This window comes from Bubalus kerabau, chromosome 6 (genome assembly GCF_029407905.1).
Source record: "Bubalus kerabau isolate K-KA32 ecotype Philippines breed swamp buffalo chromosome 6, PCC_UOA_SB_1v2, whole genome shotgun sequence".
Lineage (NCBI taxonomy): Eukaryota > Metazoa > Chordata > Mammalia > Artiodactyla > Bovidae > Bubalus > Bubalus kerabau.
Window position 1 is genome coordinate 26,975,519 of NC_073629.1, and position 10,811 is coordinate 26,986,329.

Consider the following 10,811-nt stretch of genomic DNA (forward strand, 5'->3'; position numbering starts at 1 on the left):
ATCACCTCTAGGGATGCACCTTAATTTATGCACTCAGTTCCCGATTCTCAGACATGTAGGTGCTTCCAATTATTTGCCCACAACTATTATGCTAATTTTAATCAACACTATAAATGCATGCTGCTGGTTCTTTAGTGTAGACTCCTAGAAGTGGAATCGCTGGATCAAGACTCACTATGCACACTGAAGCGTCATGGTGCACATGGCCAAACTGTCCTTCTGTCCTACCCTAAGTGAAGTGAAAGTCGCTCAGTCGTGTCCGACTCTTTGCAGCCCCATGGACTATATAGTCCATGGAATTCCCCAGGCCAGAATACTGGAGTGGGTAGCCTTTCCCTTCTCCAGCAGATCTTCCCAACCCAGGGATCGAACCCAGGTCTCCCACATTGCAGGTGGATTCTTTACCAACTGAGCCATAAGGGAAGCCCCGTAGCTACCCTAAAGTTTGCTCCAATTCACACTCCTACCAGACAACTAGACTCCCCAAAATAATAATTTTTACATAAGCCTTTTTCCAGGACCAGAACTAACCCTGCCAACGTTTTGAAAAAGAAAATGGCAAATTTTGTATCTAATGTTTCCACTTTTCCTCATTATTGAGATTTTCTTTCTTATGTCTTAGTCTCTTACTTCTTAATTTACCATCCAAGCCTAGTGTAAAGTAACTAATACACTCATTTACATCCAAGTATCAATGACTAAGGGGCTTGCCTGGTAGCTCAGATGATAAAGAATCTGCCTGCAAAGCAGGAGACCCGGGTTCAATCTCTGGGTTGGGAAGATCCCCTGGAGAAGGGAATGGCTACCCACTCCAGTATTCTTGCCTGGATAATTCCATGGACAGAGGAGCTCGGTGGGCTACAGTCCATGGGGTCACAAAGAGTCAGACATGACTGAGAGACTAATACTTTCACATCAATGACTACTGAGATAAAATATTATATTATATATTTTAATTAGAAACAAAAACCAAAGCAATACATCTCTTATAAGGTTTCACTTCATAGTCAAGCTAAAGATGAGTTCCTGTGAGGTGGAGAAAGTCCCAGAGGTAATAAAAGAGAGGCCAGGTTTTCTCTGATGTCCATTTTTGTTTATTGAAGTATAGTTGATTTACAATGTGTTAGTTTCTGGCATACAGCAAAGTGATTCACGCATATATATATTTCAGATTTTTCTCCATTATAGTTTATTGCTGTACTCTTCCTCCTAATGCTGCCCTTTGGCAAGTCTCCCTTTTAGAGGAAAATGAAGTTCACAGCCTCTTTTTTCTCCCCACAACTCCTCAGGAAAATCTTGGTGTTTTCTGCTAAGTCTGCTCACCCAACCACTCATGATTATGAATTCAGTGGAGTAAACCATGCAGAGAAGTCTGGAAATGGTATAAGAGAAAGGGAAGAGCAGAGTGGATTTGCAGCTGAGAGTGGATTTGAGGCTATGAGGAAGAAAAGACAAGGGAGTGGATTTCAGAGGAAATCTGGTGAAATTTTTGAGAAGGGAAAAGTTTGGGGAGCTAATAAGAACCGAAGTTGAGGAAGAGGATTTTTTTGAAGTTTTTTTCTGTTCAGTTTCCATGTAATGCCTTTGGATACTTTCCTACATGTCCATTGGTTTCAGTTAAACTTTTCTATTGGATTCATAATTCTTTGTAACATTGTCAAAAACCAGACCACAAGATGTTTGGGGTTTATAGAATTTGCAATAGCAATGAGTCTCTAGAGCTTGACTATATTTACGTATAATAAATAAGAGCTGATATCTAAATCTATATTTGTATTTAGAAGGTGATTTTAATTGTTTCCATAAAATCTTCCCCAAAGTGTAATTTAAATAGACATAACCCTGAAATAAAAATATGGGCTGCCATCCATTTGGGCTGCCTCATGGACATGTTTTGATTCATAGAAGAGTACGTGCCAAAATCAGTCAGCTCAGTTTGGCATTTGTCAAATGTCTAGGATGAGTCAGGCACTATGTCTGACACTTAGGGGAATAAATGTGACTTATATATTGATCCAACATGACCAGTAGGTTATAATCAAAGCAAGATTTTATTTTTATCTTCCTCTGACCTTTTAAAGTACATTCAGTAGAGAAATACATGCTGAAACTTCTGAAGCCTCTGATGAAAACTTGTCCTCTTCATCATCTGGCTGATGTCCCCTCAGTCCTTTGTTCCCCCAAAGTCTACAGCACACATGACTCTCAATGCTCAGGGCTCATCTCCCAGGTAATCCTATTGGTGGGAACTCATTATGGCTCCAGGATATCTGGCCTGTTGGACAAACTCATCTATTCCTTGTTTTATGAAAAGAGTTGTTGTTGTTTAGTCACTAAATTGTGTCCAGCTCTTTTGGGACCCCATGGACTGCAGTGCACCAAGCTCCTCTGTCCATGGAATTTCCCAGGCAAGAATATTGGAGTCAGTTGCCATTTCCTTCTCCAGGGGATCTTCCCAACCCAGGAATCAAACCCATGTCTCCTATACTGCAGGTGGATTCTTTACTACTGAGTCACCTGGGAAGCCCTGTGAAAGAGTGCTGACCTCAAATGCATATTATCTCTTTCTCTCTCTCTCATTGACCTGTTCTATGCTATACATGCTGTGCTAAGTCGTTTCAGTCATGTCCAGCTCTTTGTGACTCCATGGACTCTAGCCCACTAAGCCCTCTGTCCATGGGATTCTCCAGGCAAGAATACTGGAGTGAGTTGCCATGCCCTTCTCCAGGGGATCTTCCCAACCCAGGGATCAAACTCACATCCCTTATGTCTTCTGCATTGGCAGGCAGGTTCTTAACCACTACCACTGTCTGGGAAGCCCCTATGTTCTAGATTACATTAAATTTCTTAAGTATGACTTTGTCTATAGTCCATGGTGTCCCCACCACACCGCAACTTTGTGCTTTGTGTGTTGGGAGGGGGAAGAGTATGTGCTCATAGCAGAGGAAAAAGTTTTTTTTCTCCTAGGAAATAGCATCACAAATCTTTTCTTTCTACTTTGATTCCTTTTTATAGTCCTTCATCTGATTGAGGTAGCTAAGAATCATGGAACTGGTTGTCAAAGATTCCATTTTTAAACTCTACAGAGTGATGTGGTGTCTCAGTTTGGTATGCAGCATCTATTGTATCTTGAATCTCAGTTGAAGCTTTAAATTTAACATCCTATTATTACACAAAAACAAAAAGGTGCGGTTCCTGTTCTTTAGAAATTGAGAGATTAAAGAAGACACAAACGTATAAATAGATCATTCTAATACAATATGAAAAGTGTCAGACAGAGAAATGTACAGGGTTGATAAGGGCAAGGAGACAGCTTCTAATATACATTGCCACTATTGAGGGAGGCCATACACAAAAGAATAAGGAGTCTGTGTAGCCTGCAAGTGAGCTGAAAGAATGTGGTATCTTCTTAGGAACTTCAGAACAAATGCTATTGATTTGTCCCCCAGTTACTCAAGTGCCTGGAAAAAATGATTAAATTATGGGTCTGGGATAATACTGCATAATTGGTTAAAGTGGATAGAAAAAGGATCCTTTTTTAAGGGTTTGAAAGGAAGCCCAGAAATCTTGGCAGACAAATGTGAAAATAGTTATGCTCTCTGAATCTGCCTTGAGGTATTGTGGAAACAGGGCTGGTTCTGGAGCCTGGACTACTCAGATGTGCCTCATGTACCCCTTGGCTCCATGGCATCAGTGACCATATAGAGGGCATCTGGACACGCACAGCCCCAGACAGAAGTGGAGAGGGAGCATGAGGGGCCCATCCCCCACACCTGCCTTCTCACTCTCTGCATTCTCCATTCTACCCAGTTCTTTCTTTGCCTTTGGAATGAATAGTTCTCTGCACGTTCCCAGCCCCTAATCCCAGCATAAAAGATGACATTATAAAATTGCTTGGAAAATAGCAGAAAAATCTAGGAATGAATCTGTTCCTCTAATGTTTTCTTTTTCTTCTTTTTGTTTTTCCTTTTCTGATTTGATGGTTTTCTTTTGTATTATAACATGCTTGAGTTCCTTTCTTTTTGTTTTTTGTGAATCTATTGAATGTTTTTGATTTGTGGTTACCCTGGAGTTCAAGTATGTTGACCCATAACTATATCTACTTTGTTTAAACTGATAGTCACATAAATCCAAACACATTCTAAAAGGTACACATTTTTATACTCCCCTCACCCACATTTTGTGATTTTGATGTCCTCTTTTACATCTTCATACTTATCCTTTTGCTGATAATTAGTTATAGTCGCTTTTACGAAAATTTTTGGTTGTTTTTTAATCTATATACTGATTTATTTAAGTGATCTTCAATACTTCTATATATTTACCTTTCCTATTATGATTTTTCCTTTTCCTACGGATTTTTGCTTCTTTTCTCTTCAGAGAAGACCTTTGAATATTTCTTCTAGGGTAGATTTAGTATTGTTGAATTCTTTTAGTTTTTGCTTGTGTGACAAAGTCTCTATGTCTCCTATTTTAAATGATTATCTTGCTGGGTAGAGTATTCTAGGTTGCAGGTTTTTCCTGTTCCTTTTCATGACTTTGAATATACCATGCCACTCCCTTTTGGCCTGCAAAGTTTCTGCAGAGAAATCAGCTGATAGCCTAACGGGGTTCCTTTGTAACTGACCCTTTGTTTTTCTCTTGTGGCCTCTAGAATCCTCTCTTTAATTTTTGCCATTTTAATTATGGTGTCTTGGCATGCATTTGTTTGGGTTCATCTTGTTTGGGACTTTCTGTGCTTCTTGTACCAGGATATCTGTTTCCTTCTACAGGTTTGGGAATTTTTCAGCCATAATTTATTCAAATACTTTTTCAATCCCCTTTGCTCTTTATTCGCCTTCTGAAACCCCTATTATGTGTAGGTTGGAATGCTTTATATTACTATATTATCCCATAGATCGTGTATGTTGCTTTCATTTGTCTTTCTGTTTGCTGTTCTGACTGGTTTCCATTATTCTATCTTCCAGATCACATCTTTTTTTTTTTCAATTTTTTTTTCTTCTATGTCATTTAGTCTGCTATTCATTGCTTCTAGATTGATTTTTATCTTGGCATTTGAATTGTCTAATTTTAATTGGTACACCTAGACTTTCTCACACTAGATTGGTTTCTAGTTCCTTATCACAGTTATCTGCATTTCTGTTGATAATCTTTCTTAATTCCTTTAACATTTTTATAACCTCCTTTTTGAACTGAGGTTCTAGTATAGACTGGTGAGCTCTGTTTCATTCTTTGTTCTTTCAGGGGATTTCTCTTGTTTTTTCATTGAGAGCAGTTCCTCTGCTTTTCCATTTTACTTAACTTTCTCTGTCTCTGTGAATTTAGGAGAAAAAGTTAACTACTGTGGCCTTGAAGGGTTGTTTTTATGTGGGAGTATCGCTGTTTAGACTGTGTGAATCCAGTATCTTTGGTTCAAGGCCTGGTTTGGGTGTACATTCCAGCCATGTCTCTCCTCAGTGTGCTGGCCGTCATCCTCTTGGTAGGGGTCACAACCAAGAGCCTGGCTGGATGTAGGGGCAGGGCCCCCTCACTGCTCCGTGACTGTCACCACCCTGTTGGGAGGCAGGGTCTGCTCCCCAGTTGTTGCAGTAGAAGCCCCAAGTTCAATCAAGCTCCATTGCCCTTGAGTATATGCCTAGTCCTGAAGGAAGTGATGACTGAAGCAAGTCAGGCCTGCGCGGTCACAGTGAACCCACACACAGAAGCGGCCCAAGGTCATCTCCCTTTCTCTGTTGTCTTCATCCCAGACCTAGTGCAGGGCTGTGGTGTGATGGGGCTGGGGGCTCAGGTGCTGTGCCTGCAGGAACTGAGGTGCTATGCTGCCACTGGGGACCTGGGCTGCCTCTGTGGCAGACCTCTCCCAGGATGTGTCCGCCCAGATTCAGCACCAAGCTGCAGTGTAGGGTGAGTGGAGCCTGAGCGATCCCACTGGGAAATGAGCTACTGCCTACTCCTGCCCAGGGCCTATCTGCCTGAGACTCCGTCCCCAGCCACTGTGCATTCCTGTGGTGCCAATGTCTGCTGTGACCAGGCCCTCCCCTGCCATGCATGCTGACAATAGGCTCCACGGCTCCCCCTGGGCCAGGCCCTCCTGGCTGTCTCCACACAGCTAAGTCAAGTCCTCTCCCAGGGCTTGTCTGCCTAAGATTCAGCATTTAGCTGCTGTGTTTTCTTGTGGTACTGCCCATGATATCTGCCAGGTGCGTGCACTGACAATGTCTGGCTTGCTCACCTCGCTGCCCGCTGTGTGTGCTGACACCCATCTCTGCTGTTCAGTTCCATCACACCCCAGGTGCCTTGGTTTGTCTCTGCACAGGTAGACCAGATCTTCGCTCGCATTTGCCAGACTGGGGTGTGGAGCGAGCCGAACCAGGAGGTTCTCCTCTTCAGATTGGGAAGTGCAGCAAGGAGGCTCTCTCCCTGGTGGTTCTCCCACAGAAAAAAAAAAAAAAAAGGAAGAAAGCGAAATGCACTCTCAGCCCAGGCCACAATAAATTTCAGCAAATGGAACCCCCTGACCTGACCACTAGCTCAGGTCTCTCTCTGCCCTGATTGTTAGCAAACCAGCACGGGCTTTCCACGCAATTAGAGTCTAGGTTTCTCCAGCTCCTCTGTCTGAGGGGATTTCCCAGCAGGCGAGCGGGCTCCTCTGGCAGGGTCTGCCCCTGGGGATTTTCTCTTCCTTAGAGATCCCTCAGGGGCACCAGTCCCATACTGAGGTCTTTTTTTTTTTTTTTCCTATCTTACACTGTTATGTGGAGATCTATCTTGCAGCTTTGTTTGTACAGGAAATGTGCCAGTTTCCCGCAGCTTTTCTCTGAGAATTGTTCCACATGGGGAGTATATTTCTGATATGTTTGTGGGGGGAAGTGAGCTCCCCCTTCTCTACCCTCTTGATCCTCCATCCCCTCTTTTATATTTTTAACCTCTTTGTTTCTCTGTACTATCAGATCAGATCAGATCAGTCACTCAGTTGTGTCCGACTCTTTGCGACCCCATGAATCGCAGCACGCCAGGCCTCCCTGTCCATCACCAACTCCCGGAGTTCACTCAGACTCATGTCCATCGAGTCAGTACGATACCATCCAGCCATCTCATCCTCTGTCGTCCCCTTCTCCTCCTGCCCCCAATCCCTCCCAGCATCAGAGTCTTTTCCAATGAGTCAACTCTTCGCATGAGGTGGCCAAAGTACTGGAGTTTCAGCCCCAGCATCATTCCTTCCAAAGAAATCCCAGGGCTGATCTCCTTCAGAATGGACTGGTTGGATCTCCTTGCAGTCCAAGGGACTCTCAAGAGTCTTCTCCAACACCACAGTTCAAAAGCATCAATTCTTTGGCGCTCAGCCTTCTTCACAGTCCAACTCTCACATCCATACATGACCACAGGAAAAACCATAGCCTTGACTAGACGAACCTTTGTTGGCAAAGCAATGTCTCTGCTTTTGAATATGCTATCTAGGTTGGTCATAACTTTCCTTCCAAGGAGTAAGCATTTTTTAATTTCATGGCTGCAGTCACCATCTGTAGTGATTTTGGAGCCCAGAAGAATAAAGTCTGACACTGTTTCCCCATCTATTTCCCATACCATGTGTAATTCTTCCACTCTTACTTTGGATTAACTATTTCTCTCTCCCAGTTGTAGTCAATCTACTACTTAACCTGTTCAATAAGTTTGAACTCAATTATTTATTTTTCATTTCTCTATATTGTCTGGTTCTTTTTCAAATTTTTCTAATCAGCCTTTTTAGTCTCTTGTTCCTTACTCAGGCTTGCCTTCCCTCTTCCATTTATTTTAACAAATTTGAAAGGCTTATTTTATAATCTGTATCTAGCAGTTTCAATATTCAAAGTCTTTTCATTTCCAATGTGTGGCTTGTTTCTACCAACTTTTGTTCATGTTAGTTTTTTCTCTGTGTACTTAATTTTTTTATTATGAACTGATTTGGGGGAATTTCATTTGCAGAAATTTGTTGGAGCCTGAGGTGAGAGTGTATTTCTTTCTCTTCTTTTCTTTTTTGAGGTGGGAAAATGATTTATTTTTTAATTTTTAAAATATTTTCATTGAAATATAGTTGATTTACAATGTTGTTAGTTTCAGTTGTACAGATATATTTATCTGTACAGATATGTGTGTATATATATATATATCTGTACAACTGAAATTTGTACAGGTCTATATATATAGGCTTCCCTAGTGGCTCAGTGGTAAAGAATCCACCTGCAATGCAGGAGACATGGGTTTGATCCCTGGGTGGGGAGGATTCCCCAGAGGAGAGCATGGCAACCCACTTTAGTATTCTTGCCTAGAGAATCCTATGGACAGAGGAGCCTGGCAGGCTACAGTCCACGGGGTCATAAATAGTTGGACATGACTGAAGCAACTTGGCACACATGCATATATCCTTTTAAAAATTATTTTCCATTATAGATTATTACAAGATATTGAGGATAGTTTCCAGTGCTGTACTTTGTTGGTTATCTACTCCATATATGTTAGTGCGTATATGTGAATCCCAAACTCCTAATTTATCTCCCCCACTTTCTGGTAACCATAAGTTTGTTTTCTGTGTCTGTGAGTCTGTTTCTGTTTTGTAATTAAGTTTATTTGTGTTATATTTTAGATTCCACATATAATAGATATCAAGGGATATTTGTCTTTCTCTGTCTGACTTACTTCACTTAGTATGATCATCTCTAGGTCTATCCCTGTTGCTGCAAGTGGCATTTTTTCATTCTTTTCGATGATTGAGTAGTACTCCATTGTGGATATATGCCATATTTTCTTTATCCATTCATCTGTTGGAGAGTATATTCCTTCCAAAATATTTCCTTCAACTTCTATCAAGCATCGAAACTTTACCTGCTAGGAACTCTTTAAACTTGGTTCTTGGTTTAGGATTCTTTGGGGCTGGATGTGTTGGGAATTCAGGCTTCTAAACTGCATGATGACAGAATGATAATATACCCAGACTCAGGGGAGTAATTTTTTTCTCTTCACTCAAAATTAAGACCAACTGAGGCTATTGTCCTTTGGGGAAGTAGGGATCCTCGCCTACCTGAGGCTCCAGTTGGGGCCCCTAGCTTGCGTGGTCCCTTAGCTTTGTCTCTGTTGACTCTTAAGACAGAAGCTTGTGGTCACGGGGAAGCACGGCCAGCCGCTGTTCAGCACTCTCTTGCCTCCCTGGATTCATGTGTCTCCTTCATTTTCAGCCTCTGTACATCTCACTTCTTTTTCTTGCTAGCAAAAGCAAGTGTTCAAAAATAATATGCATGTGGTTTTGCTTTGTTTTATTCAGCATTTTAAACACTTATAAAATAAGATGGTTATTTTTAATATATCTGTATTCACTGTTGCTAGTAAGTTAAATTTTCATTCTCTGCAAAGCTCCTTTAAGGACTCCTCTATTTCATAAGTCATTCATGGAGAGAAATTATATTGGAGTATAATTGATTAGCAATGTTGTATTAGTTTTAGGTGTACAGCAAAGTGATTCGGTTATACATATGTGTATATGTGTGTGTGTGTCTGTGTGTACGAGTGTATCTATTGTTTTTCAAATTCTTTTCCCATTTAGGTTATTACAGAATATCAAACAGTACCCTGGGCTATACAGTAGGTCCTTGTTGGTTATCTATTTATTTATTTATTTTTTTTGGTTATCTATTTTAAATATGGCAATGTGTACATGTCAACCCCAAACTCCCAATATTTTCTTTTAAAAAGGAAAGATAAACGATTTCTGCCATAATTGGATGCTCAAAAGTTAAGAATGTGTTAGTTTCCCTTAGTAACAGAGTACTGATATTTAATTTAACCATTACTTCAACAAGTTTTAAATACTATGTGCTAGACACTCTGAGGGAAACGTTTTCTGAGGTGGAGCACTTATTCAACAAACATTAACTGCCTACCATATTCCAAGAACTGGAAAAAAGCATGAACAAAGCACAGAAATGAGAAACAGCCTGGCCTATTTAGAGGCCCAAAGTAATGTAGAATAGATGGAACACAGAGGTAGGGGCCAGAGTGGGGCAAGAAATGGGATAAAGTATCCACAAATTTATGTAAACTCTTCTTGAGCTTATATTTGTGTTCAAACTTTAAACTTTAAGAATTTATATGCATGCTTCACTTTTCATTCTCAAATCAATACTTGAGATTCCAGTCTTAAGCTTTTACTAGAATACAGAATCTGAATGTGTTCTGAGAAGTCTTACTCAGAAGATTAAAAGAAATCTTGTGTTTCTTTGTAGCCCTGTAACAGTCTCTGGGTCTGTGCCAGATCCTGGGTCTCAGTGGGTTAGGGTGGCTCACAGGGTCTGGGATGGGAGTTGGGGGCGGGTATTGGAGAACACAGTAGGTTCTTATTGCAAGTAGTACCAGGGGAATGCAGAAACCATAAATCTACAGGAGGAAGTTGAGACCAAGTCGTCAGAACTCAGGCTGGACCAGAAGGGGAAGACCAAGAGCAGAGTCTGAAATCATCACGAGAAGGTCTGGGTTCAAACCCAGCTCCAGGGCAGAGGCAGGCTGCAGAGTCCAGGAAGGCCAGGGAACTTCATGGCTATACCAGACAGGTCCACAGGGGAGTTCAACTTGAGGATGGCTGTGGTTCCTAGAACAGGGAGTGTCTCCCCTGTATTGGGTTTCAGAACCATCCTTGTTGTGGAGAGGTTTGTTACAGAGCACACAGCAGCAACAGGGCAGCTGAAGAGTGCAGCTCAGACAGAGTGACCAGGTCCTGAGAGAATGGGCCCGGCAGCCCGATGGCCACATCTCCGTCCTTAAAACCTTTCCAATGGCCACACCTG